General features: G+C 44.7%; 1 long non-coding RNA gene across 1 annotated transcript in view; it reads right to left on the minus strand.

Moving 5' to 3' along the window:
• Window positions 1-17,112, minus strand: part of LOC142831290 (uncharacterized) — an 81,795-nt gene that overhangs the window by 12,556 nt on the left and 52,127 nt on the right. The window contains exon 2 of the long non-coding RNA XR_012907007.1: window positions 9,745-9,885. This is a non-coding gene — a long non-coding RNA (uncharacterized LOC142831290). The remainder of the gene's footprint in view (window positions 1-9,744; window positions 9,886-17,112) is intronic.

Genomic DNA, 17,112 nt, shown 5'->3' on the forward strand with positions numbered 1-17,112 from the left:
TCTTTTTTCTGGTTCTTTTAAGAAAGCTTATATTTTTGACCATGCTGAACTAAAATAATACAAGTTGATGCAATTACCACACTGAAGTGGATTTTTTCCCCTTATGATTTATCATTAACCCCACAGATGAATCTGCGTGGTGAAAGTATATCTATCAGTTTAGGAAAATATATGTAATCCACTGGAATTTACTGAGCATATACAATAAATGAACGTGCAGCCAATGCAACCTGTGGATTTCTGCATTGTCAAGGAAGCAATGGTGTCAGTCCCTTAAGCTTTGGATGAATCAGGAGGTTGCAATTTATCTCAAGGAACTAAATTTGAAAACTACAAACTAAAAAACCCAAAAAGGTATTCAATTTAGCCTATCCTGAGTGTCTGAAGCAGATAAACACTGTCTCTGTCACTGACCTCTTCGCTTTGAATTTTACATATCTAACCCCAACTTTTTTACTTTTGACTAAAGTTTTACATCTTACTTTTGAACTTGTCAGTGCTGGAGTGCTTCAGAGCTCCATCTTTAACCCACTGTTTTATGTGAGCGGTCCTGCTGCCAGCTTTAATCATGATAATTTCTATGCTGACAACTGCCAGCACTAAAACTACAGGTTGAACCTCTCTAATCCAGTACTCACTGGACCAGGAACATCCATGGGTCAGCATGATTTTAGTTAGCTGGATGTCCACTTATCATAGATGTGGCCAAGTTTCCCATGGCCCCATAAAGTTTGTTTACAGCCATCAGTCCTGGCTCTCAGTGTTCCATGCTGTTATTAGCAGTGTTCCATGCTAATTTACTCCTAAATGTCTTCTAATAGCCCTGTAAACAGGGGAAGTGTTGGTAATGCTCCTAAAAAATATTGACCTCCTGTGGTTCAGCAAATTCTCTGGTTTGGCATCAGTCAGGTCCAGAGAGTGCCGGATTAGAGAAGTTACATATTTTGTTATGTCTGCCTCTTCACATACCAGACTTCAGTACAAGCAAATGTAGCATAGATAAGTGTTCTGTGGACTAATATTGGAACTGGGAATCAAGTACTCTGGATTCAAATCCCAGATCCTTCAGGGTATGTCTACACTACAAAGTTAATTCAAACTAACGGACGTTAGTTCGAATTAACTTTGATAGGCGCTACACTAGCGCTCCGCTAGTTTGAACTTAATTCGAACTAGCGGAGCGCTTAGTTCGAACTAGGTAAACCTCATTCTACGAGGACTAAGCTTAGTTCGAACTTACTAGTTCGAATTAAGGGGTGTGTAGCCCCTTAATTCGAACTAGTGGGAGGCTAGCCCTCCCCAGCTTTCCCTGGTGGCCACTCTGGCCAACACCAGGGAAACTCTATTGCCCCCCTCCCGGCCCCGGACCTCTTAAAGGGGCACGGGCTGGCTACGATGCCCGTGCCAGGTGCAAGCCTGCCAGCACCCAGCTAGCAGACCCTACACCTGGCACGGCTCGAGCCAGCCACCCGATGCCCCCCAGCCCTCCCCCTCTTCCTGGGACCAGGCTGATGGCTCCTGGGAGCTTGCCCGGGACCGCAAGAGGCAGGCACCCGCCTGGTCTAGTGCGGACATCGTGGACCTCGTCCACGACCTCCGCACTAGGCACAGGAAAGTGGATGTCTAGGGCAGGAGAGCTGCCAGCCTGGCCACCCAGGAGCAGGTGTGCATGAAAATCAAGGTGGCCCACTGAGACCCCCGACCCTGAGCCCTGAACTTACAATGGCCGTACTGGGTCAGACCAAAGGTCCGTCTAGCCCAGTAGCCTGTCTGCCAACAGTGGCCAACCCTAGGGACCCTGGAGGGGATGGACCGAAAACAGTGACCAAGCCATTTGTCTCGTGCCATCCCTCTCTAGCCTTCCACAAACTTTGGGCAGGGACACCACTCCTACCCCCTGGCTAATATCACTCCATGGACCCAACCTCCATGACTTTATGTAACTTCTCTTTAAACTCTGTTCTAGTTCTAGCCTTCACAGCCTCCTGCAGCAAGGAGTTCCACAGGTTGACTCTTTGCTTTGTGAAGATCAACTTTCTGTTACTAGTTTGAAGCCTGCTACCCATTCCTTTCCTTTGGTGTCCTCTAGTCCTTCTATTATGGGAACTAATGAAGAACTTTTCTTTATGCACCCTCTCCACCCCACTCATGCTTTTATAGACCTCTATCCTATCCCCCCGCAGTCTCCTCTTTTCTAAACTGAAAAGTCCCAGTCTCTTTAGCCTCTCTTCCTATGGGACCTGTTCCAAACCTCTAATCATTTTAGTTGCCCTCCCCTCTCCCATCCTCTCTCTTCCCCTCTCCCACTTCCTTTTCCCAGTCTCCCCGAGTTTTGTTCAATAAAGAGAGATTCTGTTTTTGACCACACGTTTTCTTTATTTTGTACATCAGGAAGGGGGGCTAGGGAAGGGTAAGTGGAAGGAGGTGAGGGAGGAATGGAGTACGAGCCCCCGATGGGGAGGACTGGGCTGGCTCTGCGGGCTTCTGGGGGTGGAAACTCTCCTGCAGCCCCCCAATTGCCTCCTCTCCCCAGATGGCAGCCTGTGGCAGTGCAGCCGGTCTGATGGCTGAGTGCTGTGATGTGCCCAGTGTGGGCACTTAGGGCACTCCAAGACAGGACTGCTTTGCAAGCGGGGCACCCCTGAGAACTGTCTGTCCGGGGTGGGGGTCGGGTCCCTTTAAGCACAGCCCTCGGCTAGCCTGAGGCAGCAGCTCCATGCTCTAAGTCCTTATCTGATGCCCTGCCGGCACTGCTTCTGGCCATCCTTAACCCCGGTTCAGGGTCCACTTAATGTGGACATGCTAGTTCGAATTAGCAAAACGCTAATTCGAACTAGTTTTTTAGTCTGGATGCGTTAGTTCGAATTAGCTTAGTTCGATTTAAGTAATTCGAACTAAGTTAGTTCGAATTAGCGCTGTAGTGTAGACATACCCTCACTGTCCAGCTGTTTAATCTTGAGCAACTACAATCTGTCTCATTTTTCCATAGGTTCAAATTGGAAATAATATCAATTCCCCAACATTGAAAGTGTAAGGACTGATGATCCACCGCCTGACTGTATTTTCTCCTTGGCACTTAACTTTCCAGAGTCAATAGTTATCACTTGCAGGTATCCTGTGCTCTAGTCTCCGCTCCTACAACTGTGAGATCCTCACCTGAGAACATGGTGATATAGTTAATCTTTTGTTACATCCCACTATGTGTAACTTTTTGGGTCCTTGTCTTATGGCCTTTTGCTAGTTCAATGATTGAGGGTATGACTACACTTGCAGCCTATTTCGGAATTGCAAATCAAGCCTGGGATTTAAATATCCCACGCTTGATTTGCATCTTCCTGGCCAGGAGCCATTTCTGAAATTTACAAGCCCGGAATAACTGCCCGCGTCTACTCGCAGCAGTGAAATGGGCGTTCGAAATAAAGCCCTATTTTGAACTACCTGTTATTCCTCCTGCAATGAGGTTTAACAGGCAGTATGAAATAGGGTTTTATTTCGAACACCCGTTTCACTGCCGCGTTTAGACGCAGGCAGTTATTCCGGGCTTGTAAATTTAAAAAAAAAAAAATGGCACCCAGCCGGGAAGATGCAAATCAAGTGTGGGATATTTAAGTCCCGGGCTTGATTTGCAATTCCAAATGCCTACATTTGCAGCCGTATTCCAAAATAGGCTGCAAGTGTAGACACACCCTAAGTGGTTTGTTTATCCTTTTACTAGTTTGGGGGTCCTTGGTCTTTAATAAAATCTTTGTGTTCGCACTTTACCTGTGTGGCAGTTTTCTATTAAGCCCCGATGACAAATGTGGAATGGGGGTTCATACTTATAATATCTTGGGGATTTCTTTGCCAATGAGCCTACCCTAAGAAAACACTTCCAACAATCTAGTTTTTAAAAATATTTAAGAAACTGGTCATTTATTACTGTTATCTTTCATAATTGAAAGTTTAGCTGTTGGAGGAAGTCGGAATACATTTTTCCTGCTAAACTCACAAAGATTTGCTCACTTTCAAAACTGCTGCCATCAATTATTGCTCTGATTAGGCCTGATGCCCAAAATCTACCCTCAGTTAAAATATACTCTTTATTTTAAAAAGCCACCATTTCCGTTGTTTCCAACATAAGTGAAGCCAAACTGCCTTAAAGGATAATGGCAGCTCTTTATGAAGGCAGGAGGTGGAGCAGTGCACTGTGAAGAGCAGATGAATGAAGGAAGTGGCCATCTTTGCTAAGCACAGTTTGTAACTTATTGCAAATAATGGAAAATAGTAGCCATTTCTAAAACCGCTAGGGAGATCTTGAAAGACACTTTGGGGCTTTTGTCTTATTAAGGACAAAGGGGATGGCAGCTGTTTTGAAGGGAAATAGTGGAATTTTCTGAAAAACATTATTATTTAACCTCTGCTGAAGGTGAAACGTTCATTTGCGTGGACTAATGGAAAAAAAGGACCACAGATCCTTAAAATAAAAAAATCAAATCCTGCCTATGCACACTATTACGGTGAGTTTTACTTCCAAAAAAAGTTTGAAAAGTCTGCCTCATTCCATTATTAAGATAACTTGGGATTTAAAAAAAAAAATGGTTACCAGGTGGTACATTTCTTCAAGGGCCTATTTAAAAATTAAACTGATCACTAATTAAATTACTGTACACTCTCAGAAAATTCACTAGCACTAAAATAGCTATTGTTATGATTTTGGGGAGTACATGTTATATTCTTGATACATAGCAGAGATTAACTATGTGCTATAAGTGAAAACACTACATAGTCTCCACTACGGTTCCATGACTGGCATCTTTCTAATACTGAGTTCAATGTATCACTCAAGTGTGTGCACAACAAAAAGAACTGATTACTTCATAAGTGTGACTTTTCTGAGAAATTACTAGCTTTCGTAATCAAACTCAAGAATAATTTTGGGTTACAACAGACCTTTAGTGGGCTACTGTAGTTCTTCCCACTTCACTGTGGATTACTGCATTAATATAGCATTGTAAATCAGCAGAAAGAAGCAAGCAAAACAATATCTGTACAGACTTCCACTAAAGCAAACCTCCCCTATAAAACCCAAGTTATAGCCGCCTTGAAAAAATACTTCTCTTTTATAGACAGCACACTTAGCCTTAGTCTACACTAGGACTTTATTTTGAAATTATATGAAATTAATGGGCAGCAGGTTTAAAACAAATAAAAGGAAGTTCTTCTTTACACAGCGCATAGTCAATCTGTGGAACTCCTTGCCTGAGGAGGCTGTGAAGGCTAGGACTATAACAGGGTTTAAAAGAGAAGAAGATAAATTCAGGGAGGTTAAGTCCATAAATGGCTATTAGCCAGTATGGTAAGGAATGGTGTCCCCAGCCTCTGTTTGTCAGAGGGTGGAGATGGATGTCAGGAGAGAGATCATTTGATCATTGCCTGTTTGATTCATTCCCTCTGGCGCACCTGGCATTGGCCACTGTTGGCAGACGGTACTGGGCTGGATGGACCTTTGGTCTGACCCAGTATGGCGATTCTTATGTGCTTATGCTCTTATTTTGAAACAACCCTGCTAAGGCCAAATTTATAAGCGGAGCATTCACAATACTAAGCCCCTTATTTCAAAATACCAGGCTGCTTAATTTGAAATCTGTGCTCCTGCTTTTCATCAGGAGTAATGCTAATTCTGAAATAGTAATTTCGAAATAATGTTAGTGTGGATGCACCAATGCTGCTATTTTGAAATAATTGGCCTCTGGTGGCCTCTTATAGCTGCAGTTCTGACTGTCTCTGGCCACACCAGGCATCTCCACTGCTCTCCTCCTTCTGCGGAGTGCTAAAAGTCCTGGGAGCAGGAGAAGGGCTTCTCGTATGAGTCCAGCTTTGTAAGCCCTGTGTGAGAGATCAGGACGCAAGGCAGAGATGAGCAATCCCAATGCTCCCTCGGAGCCTCCAACAGCTGCCAGCCCTTCTGCTGCTCCCACAGCCTCCACTGCCCAGGGACACAGGAGAGCTCTGTCCTGGACTGGTGTGGCAATCCTGGACCTCATTGAGGTCTGAAGGGAGGAGTCCAACCTCCAGGATCGCCGTACCAGGAAAGGGAACATGGATATCTATGGCTGGATCACCAGGACAGGCCCAGTGTCAGCTTGCAGGAGGGCAGGGTGGCATAGGAGGATTATGAGGAGGAAGCCATCCAGGCATCCATGCCCACCAGCCTGCTCCTCACTTTAGAGCCAGTTTCCCCCTCCAAGGATGTTTCCCAAGCTTCTGAAGAACCAGGAGAGGATACTTCAGGTGAGTTCTCTAACTTTCCCTATCTACACATGGGGTCAGGCAATGGGCTGCAAGAGGCTGCACACTCCTCTCTCGGCCTACTGGATCTGGGGGTTTCACAACAGCCTGTTTACATGTGTGCACATAGAGTGCCAGTCTGGAGCACTCCGTTCCATTATGCTCTCACATAGGAACCGCTCGATCCTTCTCACTAGGTTCCTAGACAGGCCTGCTTTACTCCCACCTCTGTGGTGGGACAACTTCCCATGACAAGCTAACACTAAGTAATATGGGGTTATGTAACCACACAGCAGTGCTGTACATGGCCTAGGATCATGCCCGGACCCAACATGTCCAGGACACAGAAGGAAGCCAAACCACTCCATCACTCCTCCAACCCTCTAGCTCCTGGCCTGGCCAACATATTCCCATGCCTGCTTGTCCACAGCCCATGGGTGTTGCAATGCTACCATGGGACATCTTTGTCCCTGCTGAAATGTGCTCACTGTCTAAGCAACATATGGCCTTGCTCAAGATCTTTGGTGCTAAGATGTCAGCTCAGAGATTAGGGCTAGGCTAGGCTTCATATGTGATGACTGCCCTTGTAACTTTTTTTCACAGCTGGGTCAGCTGCAAGTTTGGTGCGTCCCCCACCTCCCACTTCATCCATCCAATTGAGCAGGATCCAAAGGCGGAAACATGCCTGAGAGCAGCTCATGCAGGAGCAGATGGCCTACCTGCAGTCCCTCGCCCAGCGACTCAAGGACAAGCACCAGGAGTGGGATGCTGACCGGGAGGAGCACTTTATTGTTTGGTCTGCAGGGGGAGGGGGAAGGTGGGAAGGCGGGGCAGGGGAAAGGAGGGTTGGGGGATGAAAGGCACACAGGCAATGCAGGGGCCCTTTGTGGAGAGCCATGGGGGAGAGCCTCAGAACTGGGATTGCATGAAACTGTCCTTCAAAGCCTCTCTGATGAGCACAGCTCCCTTGCCCCCTCCTGATGGAACTTGTGTCCGGCCACTCAAACTCTCTGGCCAGACATTTGGTCTCAGTCCGCTTTCTGGCAGAAAAGCTTCCCCCTTGCTTTCACACAGGTTGTGGAGCACACAGCAGGCCACCACCATGAAGGGGGTGTTGTGCTCGCTGAGGTCCGGACAGGTGAGAAGACTCCCAAACCTCCCTTTTAAGCAGCCAAATGCACATTCCACGACCATGCGGCACCTGCCTGGCCTGGTATTGAACTCTTCCTTTCTGGTTTCCAGGCTGTCCATGTCAGGTTTCATGAGCAATGGGAGCAAGGGGTACGCTGTATCATCCAGGATCACAATGAGCATGTCCACCACCCCACTCTGATGGCATGGTCAGGGAAAAAAGTGCCAGTGTGCATCTTTCAGAAGGAGGAAGTAGTTCCGGAAGATGTTGTGCACCTTTCCCAGCCATCTAACACTGATATTGGTGAAGCATCCTTTGTGATCCATGAGGGCCTGCAGCACTATGGAGAAGTACTTCTTCCTGTTTATAAAGTCCAAGGCAAAGTGGTCGGGGACCAGGACTGGGGTGTGAGTACAATCTATGGCTCTCACACAGTTGGGGAAGCCCATGGCAGTAAAGCTGTTGATGATGCTGTCCACGTTGCTCAGAGTGACAACCCTCTATAGGTTCACATGGTTGATGGCATTGGCTATCTGAATGAGGATGGTCCTGACTGTGGGTTTTCCCACGCCGAACTGGTTCCTGACTTCTAGAGGGTGATGGCCACGTGCTTTTTCATGGGGATGGTGGGTCTCAAGTGGGTGTACTGTCACCTGAGGGCAAGGGCAAGCCACTTGCAGAGCTCCAGGAAGGTGTTCTGCAGCCACTGCTGATTGTCCCATCCTTGCAAGATGACATAGTTCCACTAGTCCAAGCTCACCTCCCTCTGCCAGAAGCGGTGTATAATGGTATCCAGAGGACTGAGTGGCATGTGCAGCAGCAGGAGTGCCAGGTCCTGAGTGAACAGGGCCTACTGTCCACATTGGGGTTCATCCTTCTTGTCCTCATCCTCATCCTGCTGGAGCAACATGCAGGTAGTTTGGAAGTACTGTGAGCCTGGCACTGCTTTGCATTAGCTCTGGCACCATGGTGTGAATTCTGTGACATCCATGCAGGCAACCAGAGCACAAGAAGGCATGTGCCCACTGTCTTCCTTTTGTGTCCCACGAAGGGGGAGGCAGTGAAGGAATGGCTTGTGAGACATGGCCATAGAGAGAAGCCCCTGAAAGCACATGTTGTAGCTTGCCAGACCAAGCAGCCACAGGAAGTATCTGCCCTCCTGGCGCCCTCCCCAGCATGCTTTCAGGGCTCTAAGTCCAAGGCAGGCTCCGTTCAATGTGGACACACTATTTCGGACTAATTCAAACTAATTTTGATGCTTTCCAGTTGTGAGGACTTGTTAGTTTGAATTTGTTAAATCGGGAATTAAGTCAAATTTAGTAATTTTGAAATAGTTTCCTAATATAGACATGGCCTTAGTGCTTTATTAGCATTTAATTAGTACATTCACATGTAAGATGTTACAGAGAGTAACAAGTCACAAACTAGCTTATCAACAGTGCTCATGTCATAGAAGTAATTAATGTTCTGATCCTGCAAGCATTAAGCATGTGAAGCAATCCAATTAATTTAAATAGAATTAACCCCTGTGAGAGCTCTTAAACACATATGTAAATGTTTTCAGGATCTGGGCCTAAATCATCTACACAATTTACTGGACATTAAACAGTTTTGTTTTTTAAAAAAAGTCATTACACTGAGATAAAATTTCATTTTTTTTAAATAAACAATTCTGTGAAAAGTGTCCAGTATAGGCAATTAAAGAAAGACAAATATTTTGGGAAGCCACTGGAATACCATCCCTTCTTAAATTATTTCACATATATGGGTATGAGAAGTTGGGGTGGGGGAAAATACTCTTTTAACCAAACATACAAGCAAGATAAAGTTGCTTGATTTTGCTGAGAAGATGCCCTGGAGATTTGGAGCAAATGCAGGAGGGTTGGGGCATCAACTGTTTGGAGCTCTGTGTGTGTGTGTGTGTGTGTGTGTGTGTGTGTGTGTGTGTGTGTGTGTGCGCGCGCGCGCATCTGAAGCAAAAAGCAGTTAGAAAGCAAAGAGAGAGCCCAAGGATTAGTCAAGATCATGGCCCAGAGATAAAGCACAGAGCCATAGTTTTGGCTGGACACACAGGCTTGGAACTTGTGAGAAAATAAACAGCCTACTGTGTTCAAGAAAACAAAACTTTGTGTACATCCCTTGTAAATAAATAAAATTGCACCAATAAAATACCTGATTCATAGTAGCAATTTTTCTCCTAATAGAAACAACCTGTGGAGGCCCCAAATATTGTCTCAGGCAAAAGGGCAACAAAAAGTAGGGAGTCATCATGTTTTACTAGATCATCTGATCTCCCTCATAATTAAGCCAGAAGTGTTTCCTTCTACTATAAATCATTAACTCACCAGGTGGTCAGCCTTCCTGTAGGCAGCAATCTTCTTAAAAGCTTGCTTTGCCAAAAATATCAGGGTTTTGATCTAGAATTTCATGTGTGCAAGTCCCTCCCTCTTGATGAATGTGCAGTTTGGGCAGGGACTTATTTCTACCTGTAATAAAAAAGTACAGAGAAAACATAAATTTCTGAGAACCATAATTCAGTGCCATCTGAAGCAGTTTTCAGTTCTTAAGATCCTTCAACCATTTATCTCTTTAGCCCATAACACACCATGAGGACACATACTACACAAAAGCTATTACATAAATTTTCTGGCTTCCCCTCTGACTGACGTGCCAAAATATGTATTATTATTTGAATTACAGTGGCATCTACAAGTCAAATATGGACTGAGACTCCCTTGTTCACAGTGTAGGGCAAAAAAAAAAAACAGGTAATTTATTAAATATCTCCCTCATGAAAGTTGGAAGCAAAAGTGTTCATTATCAAATGACGTCCATCTAGAAAAAGGGTTTTATAAGTTAACATATTCACTCACCCACAAACAAACAAAATGCCATAAATGGAAAGATATTCACCTCTGCTATAACTCCACTGAGTACATCAGATATCAGCATGACTCAATGTATAAAGATAAAGAGAAAACATATCCTTGAAAGCAAAGAGATTCCATTTTTGTTTTTTCTTATTTATATTAGAAAATAACAAGCTTAAGTTGTGATATTAGATTAATTTATAAAAACTTAACAATGGCCCCAAGAGTCTAGCCGTGTATCCTGTCTTTTGAAGTGGCCAGTGCCAGATACTTCAGAGGGAATGAACAGAACAGCTTTGAGTGATCCATCCTCTGTCTCCCAAACCTAGCTTCTAGCAGTGAAAAGTTCAGAGACATTCAAAAATAGAGGTTAGATCCTGGATCATCTTGGTTAATAGGCATTGATGAATCTATCCTCCATGAATATACATGATTCATTTTTTTAACCCAGTTAAACTTTTGGCCTTCGTGACATCCCATGGCAATGAGTTCCGCAGTTTGATGGTGTTTTTGTGAAGGTGTATTTTGTTTGGTTTGTTTTAAAATTCCAAAGTGCAAGATGCATAAATATTATGGCAATGGCTAGCATTGTAAGAAAGCTAATCAATGATTTTCACAGTCACAGATTAGAGAATGAGGTTTATAATATACATGAAGCCACAAATACAGCAATTCCACACCACTACATTCCCACAAAATTGAGTCCCTCCACCAACTAACTAAAGAAAGCTAATGGAATAGAGAGACCAGACAAAAGAATGGAAGTACAGCCATATTTATTTTTTGGTAGAATAGGAGACTGGAGCTGCTCTGATAGAGACTGTAATAGAAGTTGATATTTTGAAGTTGGGGGGGGGAGATAGATGATGACAGAAGGTAGAAATTCCCTTCCCCCAATATTGGCAGGTGGATGTTAAACCTGAACACAATGGTGATGCACCTGTTGCAAACTGAAAGCTTTTCTAGAGGTTTTGGCACTAATTCTCCTTTCACAGCTGGGGGATTATATGTAATCTGAGCTGTCAGCACTGAAGTTCTTACGGCAGCATTGAAAAAGATTTGGCTTTCCCTTCTTCTAGAGTTAACACTACAAAGTGGTCTTTTATGAGGTTTGTCTTTCATCTCACCCTGCTGCAGTATCCTTTCAAGAAGTGTCATCATGAAGCAAAAGAGCAAAAAAGTTACTGCAAATGCAGAGATGTTTTTGCTTAGAAAAATATCTGTGTTTACTGAATTTTGCACAAAAGTGTATGTGATGGCATCTTAATTAGTATTTTTTCCTATAACAAGCCTGACTTTTAGTTTTCATTTCTATATATCCCAGCATTGTATTAATTTACTTTAATTTGATTCATTAACATCACCTGAAATAGCTCATTATCAATATTTAATAATAGGAATTATTTCTATAACTGACAGCGTGCAGCATTCCATTCAATTCAATGAGGCTCTATCTACATTCATGTCTATCTATATACTATCAACTTCAGAAGTGGTGCCTTTAGTGAACAGTGTTCATTGAAAAAAATTATTAACACAAGAAAAATAGAATGCCAAGTTCACACTATGACCCTGGGATCCTTTGGTGCCACCAATCAGCTGGTTCAGGGGGTTGCATAGGGTTTTACAGGGACCCCTTGAGTCAGTGAAATGTATAATAGTCAGGGTCGGATTATGACATTTTGAGGCCCTAAGAGGCACTCCATACTGTTAAAATGAACTTCTTATTTTCACAAAAAGGACAATAACTATATAAACATGACAAGTTATGTTCTCACAGGAAAACAAGAGAGGATATATAATTTTTACATTGATGAATAAGGAAAAGTATCCTTTTCATATGAATAAATGAAAAAAATGATTAATTTTGTTAGGGAAATACAAAGTTTATCCAGACTATATATAAATATATGTACAAATGTTTATTCCAATTTAATTTTTGTCTACAAAACAATGAGCTATTAGGATTTATCTTTTGCCATACTAGAAAAAAATACAGTGAAGGTTCCCAAAACTGATGGATGGAACCCAATACAAATTTATCCTTCTTGAGATCCACTCAACCTAAGTCTGTAAGACAATCACCTGCGAACTCAATCATATGAAGCATGGAGAGCACATGAAGCAGAAAGTGGTGTGAGCACTAATCTACTCAGTTGTACTTATGTACAGTTCAAAAGAAGAAAGAACACATTAACACCCAAGAAAATGAATTAAGACAGGAGTGAAAGCACTGTATGACTGAGCGTGATGGACCATAAACAAAAGATGGCATCCTTCCAGCTATTAGCAGCCAATGCGGAAGCTTTACATGACGTCACTCTGAGGATGAGACCCATACGAATATGAGCTTGGCAGGATTGCTTCACAAAACCGTGGTCTCCATCCTCACATTTTTCTCAATTTTATCGGCAGTGAGAATATTTATTTATTTATTTATGTATTTATTTAAATAAGTTATGAAGGCATGGTCAGAATTTTACTAGTAGCAGCTGGCCAACAAAACACTGCTTTAGGAGACTGACAACAGACTTACTCATAAAAATACTAGTTTTACAAGAGCAATTATCTTTTTTCTCAGCCCTGGCCTCCTGCCTGTCAATAATGAGCCATTAGTGAAGGGTAAGAGTAGGGGAGGGTGTTTATATAGCCAGATGTGTATATTTTTGTCATAATTGAATGAAAATGTCTATATTCAGAGAGAATCTTGTTTCTCCCATATTTCCTTTATTTGTCAACCAATTTTGATAACATTTTAAATAGACTCTTTTTTTTAGGCCCCTCATATGTTGAAGTCCTAAATTGTATCTTAGTTAGCTTATGCCTTAATCCAGCAGAAATCACAGTTAGCCAAAGGATAGCATGCAAAGCAAATTATCTGGTTCAGAACCAGTCAAGTCAAGAGAGGTTCAACCTGTACTTGATTTCACTGTAAACATATCTAAGTACAGCATGTTAATGAGAAGGGTAATCTGAGGTGAAACCGCTAAACTGGGGTATTCAGTTTCTTTGGAATCAGCAAATCTGTGGCTGGACATGCCAGGGACAAACTCAAGAGCTGTGTCTAGACTGGCAAGTTTTTCCTTGCGGAAAAACTTGCCAACTGTCTACACTGGCCGCTTGAATTTCCGCAAGAACACTGACGGTCTCATGTAAGAAATCAGTGCTTCTTGCGGAAATACTATGCTGCTCCCATTCGGGCAAAAGTCCTTTTGCGCAAAAGGGACAGCATAGACAGCTCAGATTTGTTTTGCGCAAAAAAGCCCGGATCGCAAAAATGGCGATCGGGGCTTTTTTGTGGAAAAGGGCATCTAGATTGGCAAGGACGCTTTTCCGCAAAAAGTGCTTTTGTGGAAAAGCGTCCGGGCCAATCTAGACGCTCTTTTCCACAAATGCTTTTAATGGAAAACTTTTCCGTTAAAAGCATTTGCGGAAAATCATGCCAGTCTAGACGTAGCCAAGGGGTGTAGTGTGCCTATCACTAACCAGTAAAGAGACAGCAAGCCCAAGAGGCCTAGAGAGGTGTGCTAGGATTGCCTGTACAGCTGGAATGCTGGCCTGCAGCAGGCATAGATCTCATAGTAAGGTCTGCTGATAAGGATGTGACTCGCAATACAGGAGGTCCAGAGGAAACATCAAATATGGCTTTCCTCACCTTTTATTGATAACCTCAAGGCACTTTGCAGACAGCATCACTCGTTACCCTAATTAGGTGATATACAGAAATTAGAGCATGGAACATAGAAATGGGATTTTTGGAGACCTGATTCCCTTTTCACTTACACAGGTGTAAATGAAAAATAACTTCTTTGAAGATAGTGGATATTTACATCATTATACAACTGGTATAAGTGACAGAAGAATCAGGTCTATGAATTGTTTCTGGGGCTTTGTGCCTTGGTGTGCCTGTGTTGAAAGGAAGATCCTATTTCCTTGCCTTAGCAGTCTTGATGAATATTATATGTAACCCTTCTGCCAGGCTGAGTTAATATCAGCAAGGGCCAGGTTCAGTATCTAGGGGTCTCCTCCCAACAAAGTAATACAACACCGGCTTGAGCCCCCACCCAGTGACCTGGGAAATCTTACATACACCTCTGGGTGCCTCAAAGAGGCAATTCTTCCCCTCTTGAAAGCACAGAGCCTCAGTATAGCAGCAAACCTTTAATAACGTGAGGTAACCAACATCAGCATTAACTTGGGAATACACCACAACTCGGATTCATAGACCAAACATGAGCAAAGACCCACCCCCCAGCCACGAATCACCCAAAGTCCCAAAAGTCCAACACCCCAAGAGTCTCTGCCCCGGGTCACTGCCGCCCCAGGGTTCAAAAGTCCACCCAGCAGGGTATTACCATCCCAACCTGGAGGAGGCGGGGATTTATACACCTTACGTGGTCCACCAATGGCTCCGCCTTTCTGTAGGGTTCTGCCACCACTGTCAACGCGGGTCACTCCGCCACACTCCACCTGTTGTCCAGTGAGCCGCTTCAGCTGTCCCATGAACTGTCTGGTTCCGCCAGCCGTGTTGGTCCACGCCCCTGGCCGCCAGCTGGTTGCTCCTGCAGCTGTTCCACTGGCTATCTGCTGCCGCTCCTACCAGCTGCAGGTCGTCCCCGCCAGCCGTTCTGCTGGGCGCCTGCACCCGCAGGTCACCCCGCAAAGCGCTCTGCTGTCCACCTGCACCCACCGGTTGTCCCCGCAAATCGCTTGGCTGTCCGCCTGCGCTTGCTGGTTGTCCCTGCAAGCTGCTCTGCTAGTAGCTCAGCAGCATAGCGCCAGGCTCCCCACAGCAATAGTGATTTCAGCTCTTCCACAGCATAGCGCCAGGCTCTCCACAGCACACAGTGATTTCAGCTGTTCAGCAAGTTCAGCTCATAACAGAAAAGCCTCAGTGCTAGTGCTCTACTGGCCCACAGTAAAGTCAACTCAGCAGCTCACAACTAGACTCCTCATGGAATCCAAATTAGTTCTGATATTCCACAGTGGAGAGAGGAGGGGGTACAATCAGTGTTGTTTTGGCCCTCAGAAAGGGCACCACCACCAAGTACAAAGACCTGTCCCCAATCTCTTTCCACTTGACTGGGTTTAGAACCCATGCCCCTTGTCTAGTGAGTGCTACTTAGTTTATGGCAAATCCCTCTGTCATAAACAGTTCCACCATTCCATTGTCCTTGATTCACATAATCAGGGTAACAACACTTGTATCCCCCCTGCCTCAATAACAGAGAGACTCGGGATCCCACAGTGGCCAAAGTGACCATTTGGGCTGCTGTGAGCACATACTAGATGGGGTGGCTGTGTCTATGCAAATTGGGTGTATCTATGCAAATGAGATCAGCCCCTGAAGTCTCTTTGCACCACTTGCCACAGTTCACCACCAGATGTCAGGGTAGAGCTTATCCTGACCCTGCTTACATATAGGCTATGTCTAGACTACATCCTTTTTTCGTAAAAGGGATGTAAATTAGACATATCGCAATTGCTAATGAAGTGGGGATTTAAATCTCCCCCACTTCATTAGCATAAAAATGGCTGCCGCTTTTTTTCTGCACGGAGCTTTGTTGGAAAAAAGCGCCAGTATAGACGCTGATCTTGCGGAAAATAAAGCCCTTTCCAAAAGATCCCTTATCCCTTATTTCATAGATTTAAATCCCCGCTTCATTAGCAATTGTGATACGTCTAATTTACATCCCTTTTATGAAAAAGGGATGTAGTCTAGATGTAGCCATATAGTTATATACAATCATATAAAATGTTATAGATATTACAAGAAATTCAGTTACTGGAAAGTGCTGGATTGTCACATTCAAAGTCTCTTTCTCAGTACAGTTTTATTCCCCAAAACCATAAAATAATTACTCACTCCACCCTTGGCTAGAGCGCTCATGAGATTTTCCCTTGGCGTATCTCATTCCCACCTGCTTCAGGGCCTACTGCAGGGCTCTTCCTTGCTCTCTTAGCTGAGCAACACCTCCTAAGGCAGTGGTCTCCAACCTTTCGGGGCTGCCAGGCGACCGGGGGCGGGCCTGCGCCGGGGGTGGAGCCACCCATACGCCACGTGCCCGGTGCTAGCACCGGTGCCACCCATGCGCCGCACTCCCGGTGCCGGCGCTGGTCCTGTGCCACATGCCCAGGGGTGGGGCTGCCCATATGCCATGGGGCCGGTGCCGCTCCTGTGCCACGTGCCCAGGGGCGGGGATGCCTATACACCGCACGCCCAGGAGCTGGCAGCGCCCATGCGCCATGCGCCCGGGGGCGGGGCCAGCCCCGATCACTTGGCGGGCGCCCAGAAATGACCTGGCGGGCACCACATTGGGGACCACTGTCCTAAGGCTTTCTCCTGAGAGACCCTATTGTCCCAGCAAATTCCCACAGCCTCCCCTTCCAGGGAACAACTTGCTCCTGCTCCCTGTTCCTTACTGACACTGCATTTCTTTCTATGCAACACCTGTCCCCTTCTCATTTACAGCTTCTACATCTTATCAGCTGCAAAACTTGCCAAACCAATTTGCACCAGCCTCAGACCACTGTCAAATATGGTCAGAGGACAGCTGTCTGTGAGGTTGACATTGTCTATCTTTGGCCAAACTTGCATGTGAGATCCTCTTGTTGCCCCCAGGTATGAAACCTGGCTGCACATTCAACCTGTCCCATTCAAAATCAATTCAGATGAGCCCATGAGAAACATGGCAAATCAAAGCCAGGTATGTGCATGGTTGGGTTAATTATAAGAGACTGGTTTCTGACATTCGCTGCAGACCATTCCTCATGATACATTAATGTCGATGATGTTACTTAACACAGGAAGCCACAGTACTACTTTGGGTCAAACTGTCTCAG

Source organism: Pelodiscus sinensis, chromosome 13 (assembly GCF_049634645.1).
Source record: "Pelodiscus sinensis isolate JC-2024 chromosome 13, ASM4963464v1, whole genome shotgun sequence".
NCBI classification, from domain to species: Eukaryota; Metazoa; Chordata; order Testudines; family Trionychidae; genus Pelodiscus; species Pelodiscus sinensis.